We start from the raw sequence: 24,878 nt of genomic DNA, 5'->3' as shown, positions 1-24,878 counted from the left end.
ATAATTGAAGTTTTCAAATAAACTCCAAGTTAACCATTCTCTCTGGGATGATATCTACTCCTTTCTGAGTACTCTTTCTGTTTTTCTTTGTTGCACATTTGAGTAACAAAAACATGTCTTATAATATCAACCTTGTGCACAAATCCAATACACAGCCCCATACCATCCATTATGAAGAAAATTAACATTACTGCAGCCAAAACCAGAACATCCAGGTATTTTCACAGTAAAGAACTTTTGAGGAAAGAAGAAACTGAGCAACAAAGAAATATTTATAATTATGTCCAGTGGCTTTGTTTGGCATCAGGGAAGAAGAAAAGCAGACTGGCAGTTTGTTCTTAGAGCAGGAAAAGATGGTCAGAGGTTACAGTCAAATGAGCAGACAGTGAAAACTCACAGCATAATGACTTATGGCAGCCTCTGGTGTTTGTCTGTAGATGTCTATAGCCCTCCAGAAATCTACAGAAGGCTTTCTTCAGAAAGCTGAGGCAGCAGAAATTAGCAAGTTCCCTCAGAGAAGATATCTAGGCTGGCTGAACCTGATCCGTGTGTCAAACAAGAGAAAGCCATGTATGACTGTAATTGGAGACTGTGGGAGATTAAGACATCCATCTGTTGACCAGATGTAGTTTTTGGAGGCTGTAAGTTTCCTTCTTACATGAGCTTTTTGTCTCACTAGCAGGATTAAAGATGTCATCACCTGGACCCACAGGCTGTTACCCTAGTTGCCATTGGGCCTACAGTAAATCCTGACCCATCCAGGAAAACAGTGACACTCCAAAGGCTGGTTGCAACATTTTGAATTTAACCAACCAGCCGACTAATCAACCTACCAGCCCTTCCACAGGCTGCAGTAATTCATGAACTGTTCCAGCACAGGTCTCTTCCACAGGATGCAGTCCTTCTGGAAGAAGCTACTCCAGCACGGGTACCCTGCATGGTCACAAGTGCTGCCAGTAAACATGGTCCAGTGTGGGTTCCTCTCCCCCTGGGTTCACAGGTCCTGCTCAGAGTCTCTTACTTCCTACATGGTCTTCCCATGGAATCACATAAATCTCTGGGCATCTCCCTGATCCAGTGAGGGGTCCTTCCTGGGCTGAAGATGAATCTCTGCTCCACCATAGACTTCTGTGGACTGCGAACAGACAGCCTGCCTCACCATGGTCTTCATCAGGGGCCAATCTGAAAAAGTTGGTGATCTGAAGAAATTCCTGAGGGCTGGAAAAAGGAAAATATTGGACCCATCTTTAGCCAAAAAAAGAGGTTCCAAGGAACAGCAGACCAATAACAAAATCTTTCTGAAAGACAAATGCAGGAAGGACAATGTCAGGACCCTAAGGACTACTGGGCTCTGAATGGCCCTCAATCATAGCCCCTGCTCAGGCAGCCCATGCTACAAGATACCTGCGTTCAGCCCTGCCTCTGGCACCATCCCAAGCTCCATCTGGAAATCTGCCTTCCTAGCTTTCTGGCTGACTTCTCTACTGGATCCAGACCCAATTATTTAGGTTGCATTATCTGACTGTAGACAAAACCAAGTTATTATCACCAATTCATAATCAGGACAGACTGTTAAAGTGTATTATTCAAATAGTGCAGTGTAACAAATTTTGTCATAAACTACCAGACTGTTAAACAGCTTTAGGTATACAGTAACCCAAAACTGCAAGTGCCTAATATGTTATGAATTACACAGAATATTTTGTCTTATATTTCTTATTATGGGATCTAAAACACCGCAAATGTAGTTCATCAGACAGTTGATTAGCTGGCAAATGAGCCCTTAGAGAGAGAGAGGATGCAGTGCTTCTAGCACAGCTACTTGCAGAAGGCAAATGTAAATTTACATGATTGATGAACTTGCCAAACATTTTTAAACCTATAAGTCTGGAGATCCTTGGAATGCTTCCTCTAAATTGTGTATTTCCCAGTACAAAATAGCTTTTAATAAAAGGTCTTCCTTAGTAATTGCCAAACTTGATTTGTTGTGACACTGCCTTTTGAGGAATTTGTGGTTACTTATGCATTCCAACTCAGTGGATTACTGTCCTAGAGTACCAACATTACTCTTATGCTCTATTTTTTTCTGTCCTATATAATGGCCAGATTTTCTGTTAAAATCATTTTGTAGTGCTAATATCATAGAAGCATGGAAAGGCTTGGGTTGGAAGGGAGTTTAAGGTTATATAGTTCCAACTCCAAGGCCACACAAAGGGATGCCACCCACTACTCTGGGTTGCTTAGGGCCCCATCTAAACTTGAATAGATATCATGTTGTTTCTGCGCACATACATTTTTTAGTTATGGAAAGAATAAATGTGCTTTACCTAAGACTACTTTATCTCCCAGTGCAGCAAGAATATATGAAATTTAAATAAATTTTTATACTTGTTTTTAGAGCAAGATCCAATCTTATTGGCTAAGATAGATACATAAAATAAATTTCATTTTTAAACCAAATTTTTATGAGCCTTATGCAGAACTCTCAACAATCTTATTTCCTGCAGTCTTCACTGGAATCACAGTATATGGTTTCTTCAGGAACTTAGAGGACCAGTTACCCTATAAACTAAAGTGATGAACTTTAGAATCTAGATTTTATTGAAATATTTTGGTAAACAACATGTGTTGAATATGAAGCCACATTCAAGTGTAATTCTTTAGCTGGCTGTTAACAGTAACATAAATTTCATTCAGTTCAGGATTAAACACCCCAAGAGTGCTAATTGATAACAAAGTATATCATATATACAAGTTGGGGTCATGACATCATAGAATTCTGGAATCATAGAATGGTTTGGGTTGGAAGGGACCATAAAAATTGTCTAGTTCCAACATCCTGCTACAAGCAGGGACACTTCCCACTAGACCAGGTTGTTCAATGCCCCATCCAATCAGGCCTTAAACTCTTCCAGAGCTGGGACAACCACACCTTCTCTGGGCAATCTATTCAGGTATGTCACCAACCTCACAACAAACAATTTCTTCCTTGTATCTAACCTAAATTCCCATCTTTCAGTTTGAACTCACTAGTCCTTGTCATATCACTAGAGGCCCCAATTAAGTGTCTCTTCCTGACTTCCTTGCAGGCCCTCTTCATATACTGTAAGGTTACTATGTGGTCTCCACTCAACCCTCCCTTCTACAGACTGAGCAGCCACAACTTTCTCAGCCTGCTTTCATAGACAAAGCACTCTAGTCCCCTTATCAACCTCACGGCACTCCTCTGGGTTAGCTCCAGCAGTTCCAAACATTCCATGTCCTTATCACATAATACTATTGGGAACACCAGAACTGTACACTGTACTGTATTCAGTACTCCAGGTAAGGTCTCATGGGAGCAAGAGTAGAGGGGTAAAATCGCTTCCTCTGACCTGCTGGTCACATTTTTTGATGCATCCCAGTATAGGGGTGACTTTCTGGGCACACACTGCAGGATCATGTTGAGTTTTCCATCAACCATGACCCCCCAGTCCTTCTCAGCAGTGCTGCTCTCAATCACTTCTCTGCCTAGCTAGTAGATGTTGGAAATCTTGAAATAATCAGGAAATAACATCTGAAAATGAAGAATGGAATGGAGCAAGTTGTCAGTTTTCTATTCAGTTTAGTGAGCCTAATGTAGATGAAAACTCCATACAGTCTTGATACAATATTAAGATTAAAATCATGTGATACAATCAAGTACATTCTGTCATGGCTCATATATTTAGAATATGACATTTATTAGAAGAAAGTAGAAAATAAAATGAGAAAAATAAATTAGGTGATGAACTACATCTCTTAGTAGATACCTTGCATAGTCAGGGACAGAAAAGAATTTTGAAAATTCTTGCAAGAAGACTGACATAAAGACTAATTTTCAAAGTACTTAAAAAATTAATTGAAGATTTTGCTTCCACAAGTAAAGAGTACATTGTTGTTTAATGTCATCTCCCATTTGAAGAGGAAAGGAAAGACTGAAGAACTTTGTGCCCTCTTTTTGTCCTTTGTATTTGAACTTGAAAGCAACCTAAACCAGCAAGGTATTTCATTTGTCATTTGTGTAACAGTGTGTTTTTAGGTTCATAGAGAATAATAAACAGGAATTATGCGTTAAAGTACATCCAGTGCTCTGTATCTGTTCTGGTTTTAGTTGGGGTAAAATTAATTTTCTTCACAGTGGCTAGTATGTGGGCATGTTCCGGATTTGTGCTGGAAAGAGTGTTGATACTGTTTTAAAATTATAAATCCTGAACAAAATATAAGAATGAAAAGTAGTATAAGCATGAAAAGAGTAGACTAAGAATGATCACATGGTTTCTTGTTACAAATTCTCCCACCATAACATTTGCAAGGTGTTTTAAAAGACTACAGTGACAAGTCTGAACATTCTGATATGTAAATACATTTCTGAATTTAAACACAAGGAAGACTGCATTAATTCAAATGGTACTACCTGTTAAATATTATCTTCAACATGCATTAGACACTTCTAACTGTAAATCAGCAAAACTTTTATCTTATGTGCACTGGCACACCTGAAAGATTACATTCTGAGGAACAGACAAATAAATTAAGTGCAATAACTGTCAACCAAAATAGGAATCTAGTCGGGGTCTGAAAGTAACATTTTTATTAAAATTAAACATCAGAAACTAAAGAATTTAACCATTATCCTGTTTTGTTTTTTTTTATCACTGACTATGATATTTTGTTAAAATCACTAGCACTGTATGCAGAATACAGTAGTTAAACATTAAAAACCAGGTAAAACAACAGGAATCTGAAAAATAACATTTTCCTGAAGCTTTTGTATCTTACCACAGCTGGAATTCACAGAGGAAACAGAAGAACAAGCACATTAAAAACAGATGAAGAGCAAAAGTTATCAGTATCACTATTTACTGGTGCCAAGGTATGGTTGACATATTGAAAAGAACCCTATCAAACTTGAAATCTGGTAGTAGTCTTACCCTAATGATACCAATTACCTTAAAAGGTGAGAAAAATAGCAGAAAAAATACAGGTCTGTTAGTATTTTGATGGTTTGAAATTGCATACTCAGTTCAGACATGCACTTTAGTTCAAAAGAGCATAGTAACAATGTTTTTGTTCCAAAATCTGGATATGGAGTGCTCCTGAGGACATATGTGAGGCTAATAATACGTGAACACATGAAAGAGATGCAGTATTTTTGCCTTAATAAGTACATTATAAATGTAATCATTTAAATTACAATATTAATGTATGCATTTATAGTTATGTATGTTCTGTTTATAAAGATAATTCCCGATGATGGTGCAATATCAAAATAGATACAACACGTCCAACAGAAGAATGTGTCATAGGAATGTTTCTCTCAGTAACACTGATTTGTTCAGACACAAAAATGATCACCAAATCTTTCTTTGTTTCTGTTACAAAATTAATTTAACACAATATACCGAGACCAGAAAATGGGCCCATTCACTGACACATGATTGTCTACACCATTTAATTTCTAGGCCAGCACGGGTGATGACTTTGACTCAGACTGGGAAAATCCTCTCGGATAAAGCCTCAACGTAGTTTTAAATCATTAAAGACTGGGGAAAATGTCCTATAAATAAGATTTACTTGGTTTGAGGAAGAAAAACACTGTATGTTAGTGGGTTGCACCATGTCATTCACCTGCAGGGTCTGATGAACAGCCTTAATAGTTAAACCTCCAAGGGGACTCACTGAGAAAGAATTGCAATGGTTTGTCTAGCACTAGGGGTACTCCAGAAAGTATGATCAGTCAACATTTCTGTACTCCAGAAAGCTAGAAATAGTTTGTTCTTTTTTAGCTTAGTTACCCAACCATAAAGAAAGAACAGAGCCCAAACTTTCTCGGTAATGCTCTCTAGAGAATACACACATTAAAGAGTTTAGGCTGTTCCACTCTGTTGCTGATACTGTCAGTAATATGAACCTAGGACAAACACTTCAGCGTCCCTGTACTCTAATTCTTACTCACATTTCAGAGCACTGTAGCAATTCAATACTAATTACTTGTGTCCTGTGACCGAGGGCTAGAAAATTACTGCAACATACAAAGAATAAGCAAACCTTATGATTAAGTAGAGCATATATTTCTCTCTATTCTACAAAGCTACCTGTTACACATTTGTCATACTTTGAAATTTCCTAAATTCTGAAATTGTACTTTAACATGAAGAAAAAGAGTGTGATATGAAACCAGCAGCTAGTCAGAAACGCTAATATTCTGTAGCTGAGTTTGGGTCAAACCACTGCAATTTCTTTTCTCTGTATATCATTTAATGCCTTTCCTTACTTTGAAGAAAAAATTATTTCTATGTAATGTGAGGATGACCAGAAAAACCTGAGATTTTACTCATAAAAGTCTCACAGCATCCATTACAAATTTTCATAGAAGTAGCAATTTAAAGTCTTAATAAGCACACTACTTTGAGATTAAATAAATTGTTCATTAAAAGTCATTCAAGTTTCACACCAAATTACTCCTCAAAATTGAAAATTAATCAGTTTTACTGTTATGCTTTCATTTGATTATTTTTTTCTTCTTTTGTGTGCCAAAGTAATTATAAGCATAAAGGTTAATTTTATATGCCAAAATTTTCTTTTGTCCAGTTTTAAATGTTGATTACACATTTTCTTTTGTCCAGTTTTAAATGTTGATTACACATGCTTTCATCTCAGCTATACAAATACAGCAACAAATTTTCTTTTACTTTAATGAGAGTAAGATCAGATCTACATCACTTTTTCGTGTATGACTTTCATATTTTCTATTAGATCATGTGATAAAAAGCTTGTCTGAATATGCACAAAGGAGCACGCAGAGAAAATGAGTGGTGGGGAAAATCCATGTAACTGTCTCAGCTCCTCCTAGACCCATCCCATGAGCCACCAGACCATCAAAGCCCAGAGGAGCAAAGAGCCCAGAGGCAGGTAAGAGTGTAAATAAATGACTGAGAGGAAGGGAGAGTCTGTTCCTGCTCCTCACAGGGCTGTTCCAGGAGACTCTTGGAGTCTCCAAGGGTGAGTCCATTGGAGTGACTGGTTTTGAGGAGTGGGAGTAGTACCAGAGAGTTCTCTTTGTGTGTGTGTGACAGTCTGTGCCAGAAAGTCTAGTTCTTGAATCTGAGGTGTTTTTTCTGTTTTGTCATTATGATTATGCATTAACCCATATTTCATTATGCTCATTTTAAGTTCTTAGCAATCTTTACTATAATTAGTGATGTGGGGATGTGATGGGGAAAAATACAGCCATGTATTTTTCAGTACATGATAATTGCAATCTCAATTCTGTATAAAATCATAAAAATTAATATGGTAGGAAGAAAATGGTGAATATACTACAGATATTTTAAGTAAAAGTGCATATGGAGGGTTGACTTTGGCTGACTTGACAGCTAATCCAGCTGCTATCCCACGTCCCCTTCTCCACAGGGGAAGGTGAGAAAGTAAGATGAAAAACCTACTGGGTCAAGAGAAAGACAAGGAAATAACTTGACCATAACTATCATGGACAGAGACTGGACTGGGAATTTTTTTTTATTTCTTCTTAAGTATGCATAAGTAAGAATTGGAAAGAATTCAGCTATCTAGATGTATAGGGGAGCCCATGGCCTCTTCCCACAGAGGATGCCACCAAAGCCCTCACCTCCCCAAACCTTGTCATGTAAACCAAGACCAGTGCATCAATTGGGAAATTAGGTCTTTCTCCTATGCCCTCTGGGTAGAGGTAATCCCAGAAGGCAACAACTGATCTATTTATTCTAGAGTTGGGTGTACTGACCATACAGATCTCTGGAGGGACTTCGACTTTTTTTCTCTTGCCTACTGACACTTCCATCCAACCATTTCTGTGTCCTTTATATGTGGTTTTGGAGATATGCCTTGTCTGGATAGAGAAATACCCACAAATCTGTTGAACATGTGTCTTTTCACAGATACTCCTTTGTGAACTCCAACCCTCTTCTCCATACATAGAAGACAGGTATATAACTCTATGAACAACTATTTCTGTTTCAATGGAAAACAATTATAATTTTCTGCATATACACATAAAGATTTTTGTTGTTGTTGTTTTGTTTTGTTTGTTGTTTTTTTTTTTCCAGAGACTTGTAACAAGTTTTGTCAAACTAGGAAATAAAAAAGTTATTTTATTTATCACTGGCTGAATATTTATAAGTTTTCTAAAATGCTACAATTCCATCACAACCTGTTTTATAGAGGATGAACAAACAGGTTCATATGGTGGTACACAGAACTATTGGATATGATATATCTTCCCTTTACATCTATGAAAATAATATATATTTCAAGAACTGGGCTAATTAAGCAGATTTTCACTTAAATTATATAATCCTCATAATTTACACACTTTTCAAAAGAAGACTTCACTGAAATATACATTAAGGGGATTAACTGTCCTTCATAGGGAAAACATATTTAACTTTCAAGATACTTACAATTTTACATATTTATATCTGTAAATAATTAACTGAATAGTTTTTCATCAGATTATATTTTATAATTAATGTAAAAGTTATTTAAATGCATATGCATGGTGACCAGAAAGCTGAAAGCCAACAACTTCAAATGACACTTTTTGGTTGCTGAAAGATCTTTTTAAATATAGATACGAAATGCTAATTATGTCTTCATGAAGAAAATTCCTGTAAGTCAAACACAGTGGTAATAAAATAAATGCTTTTTTTTAATATAAATATTTTTTAAAATCTGTGAATGGCTAAGTCATCATTACTATTAGGTCGCTTCATTTTTGATTCCTCTCATAGGAAAATTTTTGACTCCAGCTTTCCACCTGTTGTTTCTTTCAAGGGAGAAAGGAATAATTATGTAGTGCACAATTAATGAAGTTAAATTGAGTAGAACTATTTACTTTACAAATACTGGTTTTATAAAATGATAATTAGCAAATGCTAAGTAAGACAAAGACAGTTTGATTTGAAATTACTATCTGCAAAGTATGCTTATTTATAATCAAATTGAATGGTGGCTGTAAATGTTAATTTTGCTAATTCAGTTTGGAGATAAAGGAAAGTAACGAACTCCATATTAATTTCCTAAGGATTAGCAAGAGGAGTGTTGAGAATACTTGAAAGGCATATTCATATGAAAATACAAATACAAATCAAGAGAAATCAGATATTCAGATGCAATTCTAGGTTCAGCTTACATTCCTTCACAGATTAAAAATCATCTGAAAAAATAATATAAAAAATTATTTGACGGTTTTTTGAAACTGATGAGGCTGAACTAATTTTCTAGCTCTTTTTGAAAAACATTTTTACAGGTATTTAATAAAAGCCAAAGTCATTATAAGTGTATGATGTATGTCAGCTGCATTTAATTGAATGTGATGTAGGAATGCGATTCTCTATTAATTATACATTTCTTCCATGTCAAGATAATAATAATGTGATTGGTAATAATAATCTCATCATTGTTGGTATTTCCTAGTTGGTTATAGCTGATACATCATCTAGACATTTCATCCATGAACAAGGCTGTACATCAAGAGTCATAATTACATAAGAAAAAATTATAAGAAAATCTATACTGATCTGAAGGTACAGAGTTTAATTATTTTATTTAATCTACAGGAATAGCACACCCTCGCTGATGTGTTAAAGTCCACTGGAAATTAACTCCAGGACTGGATAGACCATTATGGTCATGCCATGAAAAAAAAACATACTCCTTCTTAGGCACCTACTAAAAACCTTACGTTTACTACTCTTTGAGGTAAAAAGGTAACCTTCTTTTGAATTTTTTTAGATTCTCTTGAACATATTTGGGTTTTTTTGAGTGGGAGAAAAGTGGACTGCAATGCTATGAATTGGCTCCCAGTAAGTCCTGTCTTCTGAGAATCATAGAATGGCTTGGGTTGTAAGAATTCTTAAAGAGCATCTAGTTCCAACCCCCTTGCAATGGACATGGACACTTTTAACTAAATCAAGTTGTTCAGAGACCCATCCAGTCTGGCCTTTAAGACTCCAATGGGTAGGACATCAAGACCTTGTCTGGAGAAAATGTTATAGTGCCTCCCCAACCTCACTGTAAAACATTTATTTCTAAAAGCTAATCTAAACCTACTCTGTTTCAGATTGAAACCATTCTCCCTTGTGCTATCACTACACACCCTTGTAAAAAGTCTCCCTCTTTCTTTTAGGCTCCCTTCAGGTACTGGAAAGCCACAATTAAAAGCCTTCTTTTCTCTAGGCTTCAAAATCCCAATTCTTTTATACTTTGTTCATTGGACAGGTGCTCCATCCCTCTAATCAACTTGGTAGCCCTCCTCTATACTTGCTCCAAAAGGTCCATGTCCCTTCTTGGTTCTCCAGAGCTGGATGCAGCACAGCAGGTGGGGTCTCACCAGAGCAGAGGGGCAGGATAACCTTCCTTATCCTGCTGACCACATTACTTTTGATTAAGCCCAGGATACAATTGGCTTTCTGGCTGTAAGTGGACATTGCTGGCTCGTGTCAAGCCTCTCCTGCACCAGAACACCCACGTCCTTCTCAGCAGGTCTGCTTTCAATCTCTTCATCCCCCAAGATCTATTGATGTCAAAGGTTTTCCCCAACCCAGCTGTGGCATCTTGCACTTGGTCATGTTAACCCTCATGACATTTCCATGAGTCAACTTCTTTGGTTTGTCCAGGTCCTTCTGGATGACATCCCAGCTATCAGCTGTGTCAACCACACCACTCCAGCTTGGTGTCTTCTGCAAACTTGATTCGGATACACTCTATCCCTTATTCTATGTCATTAATGAAGATATTAAACAGCATTGGTCCCAATAAGGACCCCTGAAGGACACCATCACTGTTACTGGTGTCCATCAGTTCTGTGAGCCATTGACCACTACCGTCTGGATATCAATTCCTTACCCACCTAACAGTCCACCCATTGAATCCATCTCTTTACAATTTAAAGAGCAGGATATTGCTGGGGACCCCGAGAAGTTTTGGATGTGCTCATCTTGGAGAGTTCCAGGCCAGATCCAGGTTCTGGATCCTGTTAGCTCTGGACCTAATCTAGTGGAAGGTGTCCTTGCCTGTGGGAGTTAAAACTAGATGATTTTAAGGGTTTCAACCATATCAAAAGCTTTACAAAAGTTCAGATACATGATATCTATACCCCTGTCCTTAGGATGCTATTCAGAAACTGGAGGAAGACAAAATTCTAGTTGGAGACTTGCAAAAATGTGTCATAAACCCAGATCCAAACTTACTAAATTGAGAGATATACAGAATTTACAGGCTTGTGTCCAGGAGAGAAATCTAGAAAGCCATTTTTTGAAGGACCTTAAAAACCTAAAAATTTACAGATCTGATTTGCTTAATAGTCTCCCTGATTACTGAAGCTATAGATTATGTCTACAAAAGTATATCATTTAGAAACCATAAATTGACATAACTCTTGCTATAGTACTGTTCTCCTGTATCATTGATGAACTGTACTCAAGGATCCCAAACCAGGTCAAAACCATTGAGTTGCATAAAAAATGGAGGAGACCTAGCTATTTTCATTATAGTAAGCTAAGGATTATTGAGCTACTTAGGAGAGTGACGATTCATAACATTTTATCCCATTTTACCAGTCTTTAAAGAACTAGAAAGAAGGTCAGTCCAAGTTTCTTCAATTTTTCTTAAATTCTTTTCAATTTCTTAATTTTTCTTAAAATCAACAAGTTAAATTTTGTGATGTTATCTTCCTATGTCTCTTAAGGGCACATGACCTTTATAAACAGTTTGAAAAAATAAGAAATTATTTCCCCATAAACAATTAATATGAAAAAAATCTAAATATGTACACCAGGGGTAATATGGAATATTTTTTAAGCAAGGTAATACAAGCCAATTTATTTAACTTTATATTCATGTTGCAATAGAATAGATACAAATATTCATTGGGTTTTAATCTAATATTTAAATATGTAAAGAGAAAAATAGTATTTAAATCATTTTAACAAAACAAATGGACTTCTGTTCTAAAAAGTAGCCGGAAATTGATACTGGAGAAAATTATTCTACATAGCCACTAGTGGAAAAAATTAATAATTTTATTAATTTAAATATCTGGACACTGATAGTGAAAAGGGTCATTCAAGTAAGAGTAGTGAACACACTGCTGTCATGGTTTGACACCAGCCCAGTGCCACGCACCCATGAGATTTGCTCGCTCACCCTCCCCTGCCTCAGATGCGCAAAGGAGGGGAAAAAAAAAAGTTAACAAAGGCTTCATGAGTGAGATAAGGACCAGGAAAAAACACTTTAAGGGCAAACAGGCTCAACTTTAGTTGCAAACTGAATTTATTACTAACAAAATCAGAGGAGGATAATGAGAGGTAAAATAAGCCCTTAAAACACCTTTTCTCCCCAGCCCCTCCCTCCTTCCCACCCACAGCACAGGGAGACAGGGTATGGGGGTTTTGGTCAGTTCATCACTGAGATTTTCTTACTGCTCTGGCAGAGGAGTCCTTCCCCTGTTAGGCTGTGGGGTCACTCCCACAGGAGACAGTTCTCTGTGAACTTCTCCAGCGTGGGCTCACTCTCAGAGATGCAGCCAGACCTCACCTGCTGCAGTGTGAACTCCCCCCACGGGCACACAGTCCTCCCAAATCTGCTGTGATCTCTCTTCCACGGGGTGCAGTCCTCCAAGGATGGGCTGCTCCAGCCTGGAAGCAGGGCCCTCTCTTCACCAGGTCACCATGGATCACAGCCTCCTCCAGGCATCCACCGCTCCGGTGTGGCCACCTCCCCAGGGGCTGTGGGTGGATCTCTGCATCCCCCATGGATCCCCAGGGGCTGTGGGTGGATCTCTGCATCCCCCATGGATCCCCAGGGGCTGTGGGTGGATCTCTGCATCCCCCATGGATCCCCAGGAGCTGTGGGTGGATCTCTGCATCCCCCATGGATCCCCACAGGCTGCAGGGTACAGCTGCTTCACCACAGCCTGCAGAGGAATGTCAGGTCCGGCACCTCCGGCTCTCCGGCCTCTCCTTCACTGCCCTTGGTGTCTCCATGTTGTTTCTCTCATATGTTCCCTCCTCCTCCTCCTCTCTGACTAAAAGCAAAACTTGATTTTCATTTTGATTGTCTTCTTAAATATGTCATCACAGAGGCATCACCAACCTCACTCATTGGCCCAATTTTGGCCAGCAGCCCATCCATCCTCAGAGCCATCAGGGCTTGGCCCTGCTGGACATGGTGGAAGCTTCCAGCTGCTTCTCACAGGAGCCAACTTTGTGGCCCCCTGCTACCTAAAACCAGGTTGTGTGAAACCAATACAACTGCTTTGTTATCTGTAGGAAAAAAAAAATCCAATAGAGTGAAATTCTAGGAAATAATATCAACATTTCATAACAAATCAATAGTCACTTAGTGAAGAAACCAAAGTAATATATTTATTTCATCTTCAAGCCTCTAAATTTAATTTGGATTCTGTGGAACTCACCTTTAACCAAGACTTTTTTTCAATTTCTTCTTACAATACCTAAATCAAAAAGTAGATTATTTTCACGGATTAGTAAGATTTCCGTGGTTTACAATTCCATCATTAGATATGCTTGGGAACTCAATATTTGCAATCTAGAGAGGGAGAAAGACTTTAAGCTCCTGTCTTTTGTTACTTCCTTAGTAATTCAGAGGATCATATCATTTTCCTGTTAAAAGATATTTTTAGAAAGTCTTTGTTTGTAAATAAAACGCATACTTCCAGTGCATTTAAAATGTAATTTTCAATAAATGTCTCTCACATACTGGAGCCTTTGTAACAGCTTGTATATGTATAATAAACTTCAGTTCTATCATACCCTTATTTCAGCATGGATTCATTTTTCTTTCCCTTACTAATTTAATTCTGAAAAAATAATTGTGGAATTTTTCTCCCCTTTTTTCTTCTTTGCAGGGGTTCATCTGCCGAATTAGTGAAGTTTGTGAAATTTCAGAATTTATCTTGTGAATATGAGCCTATGTTCTTCCAAGTCAGGCCTATCTACTCATAGCCTGAAATTTCAAAAACCATAAATATTGTACTATTGCTTGGTAGGTATATAGCCACATTATTTCTGAGACACAGAGTAGGAGAATAAATCTAGCACTTGAATTTAACTCTCCTCATGTAAATTTGGCACAAGTATCAGACAAAAAAAGGGCAGCATATATCTTAGTTTCAGCACAGTGTTGCACCTTTGCAGTCACCTGCTGTTTCAACTACTTTACAAACTTTAATACATAATTCCAGCAGATTCAATTTAATCACCTAAAAGCTACACATCTCATCCAAACTATTTGTCTCTGTCTAGTCAGTAGACAAACAGGAGTTCCATTAGAGAAGGAGATTCACAGTACTTGTGTAAGGGAAAAGCCACATGCAACACAAAAAAATACTTCATTGCTATGAAAGCTACGTTTTATTAGACATGCACTTTCTACCAAGGTCTAAAGTAGTTTATTCAGTCACATTAATATAAGTATTTAATGTAATTTGAGGTATCTTAAGGTATGCAAGACATTTACATATGACTGGCAAATGCTGCGGTCTCAATGGAGATAATGGTCTGGTGGCAGCTGGAAATCAAATAAAATATTCTATAGGATCTTAGATGGCACTACATGTTTAGTTGAGTGAATTAAGCCAAATTTATGACGAAGATAGCAAGAAAGCACAACTAATAGGATAGAAAGGAAGATGGATATAAGAGATGGAAAATTTTAAAGATAGGAATGAGATTATGCTACTTGTTATACAGCCATGCATATAGAAAGGACCTTTCTTAGCAACGCAATAATGCTTTTCCTAATTAAATCATCTGTTTACTTCATCAATTGCATTGTAATTATTTAACAACTTCTAAATTAATGCAGGAGTGATAGAGTTAATTAAAATGCAGATGAGAAGAAAACCACAAAAAATAAGGATAAAAAAGGTTCTTTTAGGTCACCAAATTTAACTATTTGCTAATGAAAAATTATGTCCTTTTTTTTTTGAATTCTCACATACACACCTACATGGACACATGTTCATCTATATTCACAGATACTTGAGAATTTTGCATTTAATATTATGTTATTATAATATTATGATAGTACTTTCTCACATTTATTTTTGAAAGACCAAAGCAGGGTATTTTCAAGAGATTTTTCTTCTTTGTCTCAGAAAATGTTTTCTGACAGACTTATTATTTACCTTCATCTGTCTTTAAAAAGTTTTAGTCATTCCTAGCACATTTACAAACATAATTTCTCATTATTTTTTGCAAGTTTTGAATACTTGTCACAATTAAAAATATTTTTTCCATGATTCAATCTTTCCATAATAATGTACAGCATGTTGCACTACAATAGTGCACTTACTACAGCCTGCTAAAGATGGCTTTCACCACTCCTATGAAATGAGTGAAGGCTCTGTGCCAGCCCAGTAATGCAGAACCTCAGCCACAGCTTGAACCAATCTGCAATAGGAACCAGGAGAAGCTGAAAGATACAATGTCTGTATAGTTAAAGACTGCAAACAATTATCTTTATCATCTCTCCACAGCACTTCCACTGCTTTTGACACTGCTCTGCAACAGAGCTCCGGCTAGCTCTACGGTGTTCTTCTGCACTCAGGTGCAGGCGAGCTCCAAGAGGGGAATCACTGGGGATTTAGCTTTTCCCAAAGTGAAAACTCCAGAGGCTTGGGCTGCCCCAAGCTCTGCGGTGCATGGCATCGGGGCAGAGGTAATAAAGCAGAGGAGTCTCTCTGGATTGAAGTTCCCAGCAACCATTTATTGAGGATGGGGAAATGACAGAACCACACTGCAAGGAGTCAGGTCCAAGAGAGCTCCCAACACTGCTGTGCAAGGGGTTAAATACAGCCCAAGCTCCAGGGGTGGGTACAAACAGTGGACCAATAGGGAATTCCAAGGGGAGGAGATCATAATTTCAGAGCCAATAAGAACACCCAGAGGGAGGGAACAAGATACAATTACCAGCGGGGCCTCCAGGGACAAATGATTGTCAGGGAAGGATCTGCAAGATGGGGTGGGGTTTACAATTGATGGACAGGTGAGTAGGGGCTGGACTGGGGTGACAGGGAACTTTCGAGAAGGGAGGGGTTTGCTTTGAAGGATAGGGTATGGGAGGGATAACAACAGGTAGAAACCAATAAATTTAACCTAGGGGGAAAAGGGAACATACCAACAAACAATTTGGACCTATCAACTTTGACAAAATTAAATAAACATACTGCAACAATTTTTTGTTGTTCCTCTCATTTCCTTTCACATATCCTTTTTTCTAGACCAAACAGTTACTGAGTCGTACTTAATGTAAATTCATTATATACCTATAACTTTCTGTCAAAATTTCTTCATTTCAATTTACTTTACAGCATAATTAAAGGTAGGAAAACTATGTTTTCTACCGCAGAATAACAATGTTCTTTGTTTTGTTCACTGATTTGTTTCTGTTACTATCTCAGTATTTTCTGTGCTTTTTTAATTGCTGATAAACAGTGACTTGACATCTTCATGAATTATCTACCATTGTTCAAGTTCTTATTTCTAAGTAATAAAGGTAATCACGAAGCTTATCCTTTTACTTGTGAAGTTAGTAGCTATTCCTTTTGTATTCATATTGCTGAACCACAGTTACTTTGTTAATCTTTCACAAAGAGCTAGTATTTCTAAACTAACTATTCAGAACAGTGTATTTTCAGAACATCAACCATTAAAACTGCAATTTTTTCAGTGATTTAACAATATCAGGATTTTACCAGGATATTTTAAACTACTAGATGTTAAATTAAGTTAATCATTCATTCTGAAATGTTGATGGGCAGAAGAGAGCTCTACCAGCACAGTTCAGTCTGATTTGATAGGCAGGTAGGATAGCTGAGATGCCCTGGGGTATCCCTTCTGGCTCTAAATTCTTAGTCCAGAAGGGCACACATCTCTTTTCAACCTTGTGTCATCAGGATGAGTTAGAGACTGAGGGACAGGGCAAATGACAATAGGTATTTTTTAGGCAGCTGAATCATACTTAAGATCAAATATGTCATCTCAACAAGAAATGGTGTTTTTTTACTGTCTTGTAATATATCAATCAAACTGAGAGTCAGTTTTTTTACATGACTATATAAAGTCAATCCAGCAGAGTAAATGGCCCAGCTTTTTTCCCAGCATTTGAATGCTTATCAGAACACAGTTTTAAAGCTGGATTCTGTCTTATTGTCATAGAATCTATTATAACACTGATCTATTATAATTACAGTTATAATTGACTTTCCTTTCTGATTGTCTGAATGTGCCTTGATAGTCCAAATAAGTTGTCATTCCACTAATCATTAAATGTATATTTTTATGACTTCAGCAATAAATGAGTGGTGCCTGCCACATAATGTTCTCTCATTCTCCCCACTATGTGCCAGAAGATTACTCAGGGTCAAAGACACCCTGGACTTCAAAATGTCTTTCATAAGAGTTAGAAATAAATATAGTAACATTACACAGCTGTTTTCAAGTGTTATTCTGCCTGCAGCTTTGAGTGCAGAGGAAAGGGACTGGGGCTGGAGCAGTAATTCTTGTAATTCTTGTCAAACCCTTGAGGAGGGCAATAATAGATCAGAAGAGAATACTTAAAACTGAAAGTTGAAACCAGTGTATTTGTTGGGAAACCACAAATTACTCCTTAGCAAATACTGTGAAGAAAAGAAAGCTTAGCCTAAAAAAAAAGTGCAAATAATAACAATAAAAAATAGTTAACTATTAAGGGAATGTGTAAAAAATAGTCATCATTTTTTAAGGATGTATGATAAAATTTCCTGCAACCCTTATAAAAGACCAGTTTTTCATAAATTTTAAGGAAATAAAAAATAAAATAGATTAATTCCTACCAATATAGCAAACAGTAAATGAAAATATATAGTTTCATTTGGTATTATACATATACATAATATGCATGTCTTTGAAATAATTATACTACAAAATGGTGTATTTGATTTATCTCTAAATCAAAATTCCACTTAGGAATAAAAATATCCCCATAGAGTACAAATAGACTACCTCTTTATCCTAAGAACCACATTCAAGCAATCAAGATGAAACATAAGATAGAATATAACTATTCATATAGATTTCTAATTTTTTTTAAACTTTGATTCAAAGATATATGCAGATGTTACATAAAGGGAATACCCATTCCTAAGCATGCAAAATTCAGACTTGCTGCAATAGAAATGTTGGCTACCATGAAACCACATGAATTTATGCCAGTTGGTGGGGTCCATATTTCATGTGTCAAACTTTGGCAAGTAGCCAGAGGAAACACTATGTGACTCTATAGCAACAATAGTATGTTAGTAGATTTGCATTTCCTACTTCCACTTAACAAATAGACACAAAATGAAACATTGTAAATCCTGTGTGAAATAAAGGAGAAGTGTGCAATTGTGTTTCTTCAAAGAATACAAAAGTGAATATGCACATACAATAGAAATATAAACTCTGCTGTATGTATTATGGCCGTATTTACATATGAGACATTCCTTCCTGGGGGAGGTGAGAGGGCATGCTGGAATATAATTTCCATAATTGACTTTTCCTACTCCAGGCACTAATGTTAAAATTACTATAACAGCTACTCATAAACATGTGCTACAGTAAAAGAGAGACAGCTAATTTAATAAACAAAAATTTTATGTAATCTGGGATATCTTTACCTTCTAGACTTTGTCTGCTAAAATAACTAATGAAGTGGATCCAGGCAACTCTGATGCAAGATAAAAAATATTTATTGATATAGTAATAAATAGGATTACATAAAAAGTGTTACTGGTAGTAAATTCTTAAAGATTTCTTACATGTAATAGGATATTGCATCATAAATGTTTTGTCAGCAAAGCCAAATATTAGTAAAATCAATAGCTTTTAATTATTAGCTTATAGAAAACATGGTTTGTTTTGTCAGTTTTGGTAATGCGTCCCTACGAAAAAAAGGAAATGGCCAACCTAACCATTATCTTGGGTAGCTATAGAAGATATCAATTAAAAATACTGAAGCAAACACAGTGGTTAAATATACTTATTTCAAGGCCAAATAAATGACCATTTTAAGAAATAGATATCAAGAAAGGTAACAATGTAAAGAAATCAGACAGCTGAAATGTTCAGGCAGCTTCCTTTAAGAGATGGACCTTGAGCTTTGTCCAGTTTCTTGTTTATGGTTTCATAGCTACATGATGAGATATAAAAAAAAATACAACTTGAAGAAAGAATTCCAATGTGATAAATAGAGACCTTTTGTTCGCCTAAACATGTAGCTGTGATGCTTTGCAAAACTGTGCCTTGTGAAATCAGGATGAGGTTGAAGGCTGCTGACGCTTGTATAATCATTTACGGCCTTGCGAGCTTTCTTGAATTTCAGGAAGTTACCAAGATAAGCCTTAAAAGGAAACAGCGAAGGAAAGTCAAAAGGATAGGACTGAGGAAGACTCTTGATCTTCATCCCGTGACCACCAGAAGGCAGAGAACGACCCCCTAGCAACTGGAGACACATGCGCAGAGACACCCGAGAAAGGACACGTAACCCGGAAACCGAACCACTTAAAAGGCGGAACTCGGAAATTTGAAGCGTGGTAGTTGGCAGAGCGGAGACTCCCCTGTCGCCCAGCGCTGATTTTTGCTTATTGCTTGCTTGCTGTAATTAATAAAATTTTCTTTGATTGAATCATATCACTCTCTTGAGTGCATTCATAACGTCCAATATTTTAAAATCCAGCAAAACTCAGTGAATATCCACACTAAGTTTCCTGTTTTTAATGAGATGTGTTAGAGGAAGATCTAATCATTAATGGCCTCAAGAAAGCAGGTAATCAATTATTGATGCAGTTAAAAGCAAGACCAGTATGTCTTTTTTTCCCCCATGTTCCTCCAGTACCAGAAATTGGTCTTTATATCAAGAAACCACAAACAGATGAGAGATATTTTGGCCAGTTCTATTTTCCTCTACATCTGATAGATAGATGGTTTTAAAAACTAACATTAGAAGGTTCACTTTCTCTTCTGTTCTTCTTTATTCTTATGAGAAAACAAAATATTTTCTTTGGGAGCTATAGTTGTCTTTACTGTAAGTGATTCACTCAGAGCAAACAAGGAGCCCTGTGAGTGTGGTTCTTGCATCTGTCTGTTTCAGGTAACCCTTTGGGCTAATGTCATCTTCTACTTTCTTTTTTTCCTCTCTTCTTGCTTTTGACATTGTTGCTTGCATATAACATCTGTATCTCTCCAGGGCAGGAGCACATTCAGAAAAATTTCCTCATGGAACTATTCTCACACATTTGATTTTTGTATATTGAAACTGTGATGTTATTCAGAAGCCTTAAATGTTTTCCATGTCCTGGTGCATACAGCAAAATAACCAAAACACTACATTCAGAACTGATAGGAAAAAGTTGAATGATTTTTTTTCATTAAGAATAATTTCATTTACGACAAGCATTTGTTAAACGTTGGTGTTCTTATTTAATTTCAGTTATTATAAAATGTAAATAAATATTATTTCTTTGTTTTTACTTTTAGCTTCTTTTGACCTACATGCTTTGTAATATTTTGTACAATTCTATTAAGTTTAATGACTCTATATTTTAAATGCAGTTTTCTGCTATAAATGTCTCTCGATCATATTGATAATTAACATTTTGATTAAGAAATTTTAACATATTTCTTAATCAAAATATTTCTTAAAAAAGAAATTATGTTTCCTCTGAGATCACTCATTTTCATTTAGAATTAGTCTAATTGCCTTGGTGATGTTATTTCTTTTCAAGATGGAAACATTTTGGTCCAGTTTCATCCATGTAAATGTAAGTGTATGACTGCAGCAAAAAGGTGTCTTTACATGCCTCAAAAACTTCCTGGAACTGTGAGCCAATTCATGTGTTCAGAAGCAGAACTGGGGGCTCTTAAAAAATGTTTGATGTATTTCAATCTTTATGTATTTCTTTATATTCTTACCACTACCATGTATATTTATATGGCCAAAAATTTAGTCAACAATGAGAAAAGTTGCAAGAAAAATATATGTTCTTCTCAGTGGTAAAAGGAAATGGGGTTGTCACTCTCTCCAAGATATGCCAAAGCTTTTTGGCATCAAAAGTAACACACACTGCTTTCATCAACATTACCATATCTAAGTTTTCTGCTAGGAAAATAGTCACATATACATGAAGAAATTAAGAGAGCAAGGAGGAAGAGACAGATAAAACAAAGGAAAATGCAGTAATTTACAAAGTAAATTACAAACTAATTTACAAAGTATTCTATTTCCTATACTTTGTAGTATCACTATTGGTAGACAGTGGGGCACCACCTATTTGTAAATTTTTTAAAGAATATTAGGCACAGAAGAACAACACAAACCAGTGATCACTCTCCGCAGAATCCCACTGAAAACCCTTTGTCTCCACAGTTGAAACCCAATCTACTGCAGCACAGGGAAGATGTGTGTAACTTAATGCATTGAGTGGCAGAATGCTTGACATGACTCAGCAAAGCAGCTTCTTTCTCAGAAAGTATTTCTTCTCTATAAACTTTCCCTAATACATGGTATAATATCACTGCATATATCAAATCCATTTTAGGACTGTGTTATATATTTCTGTTTTGTGTAACTGACCATAAAGAAACTAAACACATGTATATGTATTTCTAAGTTATCTTAATATATTTATTCTTCTCTGATGCAGCACAATAGGCATTTTTATAGCTATCATCAATCTTTGAAATATATTTTGGATCTACTATCTCATCAGACATAACTTGCTAACATTGAATTATAATACTTCTTAAAATAGAAAAATCTTTGCTGTTGCTTTTGAAAATCATTACTTATTGAAGTAAATGTTTATTTATTTATAACATTAAAAATTATCAAAAGCCTTTACCCCACCTTATCAAAGGTCTAGTTTGAAGGCCTGTGTTTTCATCCTGTGCTGATTGAGCCTTCTGGATGAACTACAGTACTGAGAAAACACATCATCTTCTGCCCTGTTGTGGGGATATGTTATGCCAATAATGCATTGTAGGGGTGCTTACAAATAGAAAATTGTCCAGACCACAGGAGCTCGTTGCTTAAAGTCATCTTGTAATTTTAGTTTTCCTGAACGGTAACAAACACATGTTAAAATATTTTGGTTTTGGGATAACCTACTATAATTTTTAAATATAAGCATATTTTCTCTGATATTTACTTTGAAAATAGAACTATTTACAACTTGTGACTTTCATACATTGAACTTCATTCTTACTTTCTATCAAAAAATACTTCCTAGAGAAAATTTCAGGCCTTAGTTATTAGATAAGAATTTTACCATTATTAAACTTATTATATTATATGTAAGGGAACTAGTTGGACTAAATCTACAAAATTCCTTCCTGCCTTCCTGCCTTCCTGCCTTCCTGCCTGCCTGCCTGCCTGCCTCCCTCCCTCCCTCTGTTCATTGTAGATCGTATCGTGTTGAATACTTTTTCATACTCATCAGCAATATCTTTCCCTGTCCCCATCTTTTATCTGCAAAGAGAAAACTATAATTGGCATAAATGATATAGATTTGGGCGAAAAAGAAGAACTTGTGGAATGATAAAACTGTAAATCATGTCTTAATTTCATCCCTGACTGTCCACAATTTTCAATATTCCCCTGAAGTCAAAACAGGAAGGAAAGTTTTTCAGAGTGCAATGGAATAACTACTGATTTGCCAAAATTTCTAGATGAGGGATCTATCTATACACATATCTATACACATGAAACTCAGGTTTATGGTTAGCCATTGCTTGTATCATGCTGTATCTTTGTCATAAGAACTTGTAGAGAACTATGGAGGAGAGAATTATTTTTCCAGCTTTGAAATGATTTCCATATGTACAAAACCTTGATTTGCTACTGCCATTGGTATTCACATAAGAAATTGTCATTCTAATGCATAATCCTGCTTTGTTAATAGCCCAAATCCACTGACAAAGGTTTCATTGTTAGAAATGTTGATTGTGACACAATTGATTTTGGATTACAAACCTAAATTGAATACCAATGTCTGTAAAGCCTTATTCCAAAGGTAATAAAAAATGTTTTCATATTATGTTCTGAGAAATGGCATTAATTAAAACTAACATTCTGTAGTTACAAACAGACATCTAAGCAAAAGAAAATTTATTTGGGACAAAATAAAAATCCTTTCAAGAGTTACTCATTTAGTCTTAAGGACTTAGGGATGTTGAAAGCAAAGGGATTGATGCCCTTCAGGTCCCATTGATTTCAGCTCAGACTCAATATCTAAGTTTTTGTTGTTCCACTTGTGCAGTGTAGAAACAAGATCTCTCTCTGAAATGAATTAACTTCTCATTTATTAATTATCAATTATTTTTTGTAATAGTAGTAATAATAATAGTAGTGTTTGTATATAGGAGCTAAATTCTTTTCCTTATTGCCACATAAATAGTCAGCAGAAATAAGGCATGTCCCTTGTGTGTTTTTGGGTTTCTTTTTCCAGTTTACAGCAATATAGAACTAGTAGAAGCTGATAATGGAGTATGAAGACTAAATTACTTGTGACAGACTCTAGTGACACTATATCTGTAGCCAAATAGTTTCTAACTTCTTGCGTTTTGGGTGGTCTGCCTAAATTCACTAAAAAGATTTGAAGAGACACTTAAAGGAAAAGAAGGTGATATTATATTATTATTTTTTATTGGAAGAGTTTAGCCTCTTGAGAATGCAAAGCAATGTGGGAGAGAGAAGAGAACAATTCGTATAAACCAAATATCGAGTATGGTAACATTTGTGGATCAGATTTAGAAGCTAGCTACTCACACTGAAGAAAGATGATGGGAATAGACTACATATTTGGAAGAATGTGTTCATGTTTGATATAATGGGTAAAAGAGTGAATGTGTGCAAGTGCAAGTGCAAGTAGGTGAATGCTTGAAAGTGATTGAGGCAAAGCAGAAAATTCAGTGTTTTGAATGGATTTGAATAGCAAGGATTACTTATCAGGCTGAAAATTTTAGCTAGACAAAACCAGAAAAGGGTCATCAAAATTTCTTTGTAGGAGGTGGGGATATAAATTTAATACATGTTCATTCAAATTGATTGATATGATGGAGACATTTTAGACACCCACAATCTAGATATTTATCTCTGAGCTAATCAAGCTAGGACCACTTCACAGCTAATGGAGAAAAGTGCTTTCTGGTCTGATGTGTATGGATATTTGCTTTAAGACAGGATGAACCTTTCTGAAGTGACTGCTTTTTTACACTGAGTATTAAGAAAGAAGTTTAAGTGACAATTTACACTGTAAAGTTTTATATTCTAGGGTCAAAAGTAAGTAAACCTCATTTGACAAGGTGATTTTGTTGGAAAACTATTCTTTTCAAATGAGAAATTAACATTTCTGTTTGACAATGATATTTTTTCAACAAAACTTCCTGAAGGACTCGATATTTTCAACAGAAACTCTTGCCTAATTTTGAGAATTATCCAAATATCATCTTTCATTTTAAATAAAAAAATCTAAGATCATTCTTAATTCTGTCTAATTGAACAGAATTGGAAATTAATTCTCTACATTATATTTTAGAGCAGAAAGGTATTCTTTTAGATACACAATGCTAATACCCACCGCACTCTTATTGGACTTATGTTTTAGTTTGGAAGATAATTTAAAAAAAATATTTTCTTTTTTTCTTTTGTATTTTTCAAATAGTATTTGGCTTTTATGCATTTATGCATTTTTATGCTTTTATGCATTCCATTAAACAATGGAATTGTACTTCTTGTCTCCAGAACTGAGTATAATATCCCTACTTATATACATATAT

At 36.0% G+C, this 24,878-nt stretch overlaps 1 long non-coding RNA gene across 1 annotated transcript in view; it reads left to right on the top strand.

The window, feature by feature from the left end:
* Nucleotides 1–11,803, top strand: part of LOC111926085 (uncharacterized) — a 32,989-nt gene extending 21,186 nt beyond the window's left edge. The window contains exons 3-6 of the long non-coding RNA XR_002862666.2: nucleotides 4,806–4,894; nucleotides 6,778–6,933; nucleotides 7,938–7,984; nucleotides 9,618–11,803. This is a non-coding gene — a long non-coding RNA (uncharacterized LOC111926085). The remainder of the gene's footprint in view (nucleotides 1–4,805; nucleotides 4,895–6,777; nucleotides 6,934–7,937; nucleotides 7,985–9,617) is intronic.
* Nucleotides 11,804–24,878: the final 13,075 nt, after the last annotated feature.

The sequence above is a fragment of the Cyanistes caeruleus genome, chromosome 2, assembly GCF_971803275.1.
Source record: "Cyanistes caeruleus chromosome 2, bCyaCae1.hap1.1, whole genome shotgun sequence".
In the NCBI taxonomy this organism is placed as follows: domain Eukaryota; kingdom Metazoa; phylum Chordata; class Aves; order Passeriformes; family Paridae; genus Cyanistes; species Cyanistes caeruleus.
This window is presented reverse-complemented; position numbering and strand designations above follow the sequence as displayed.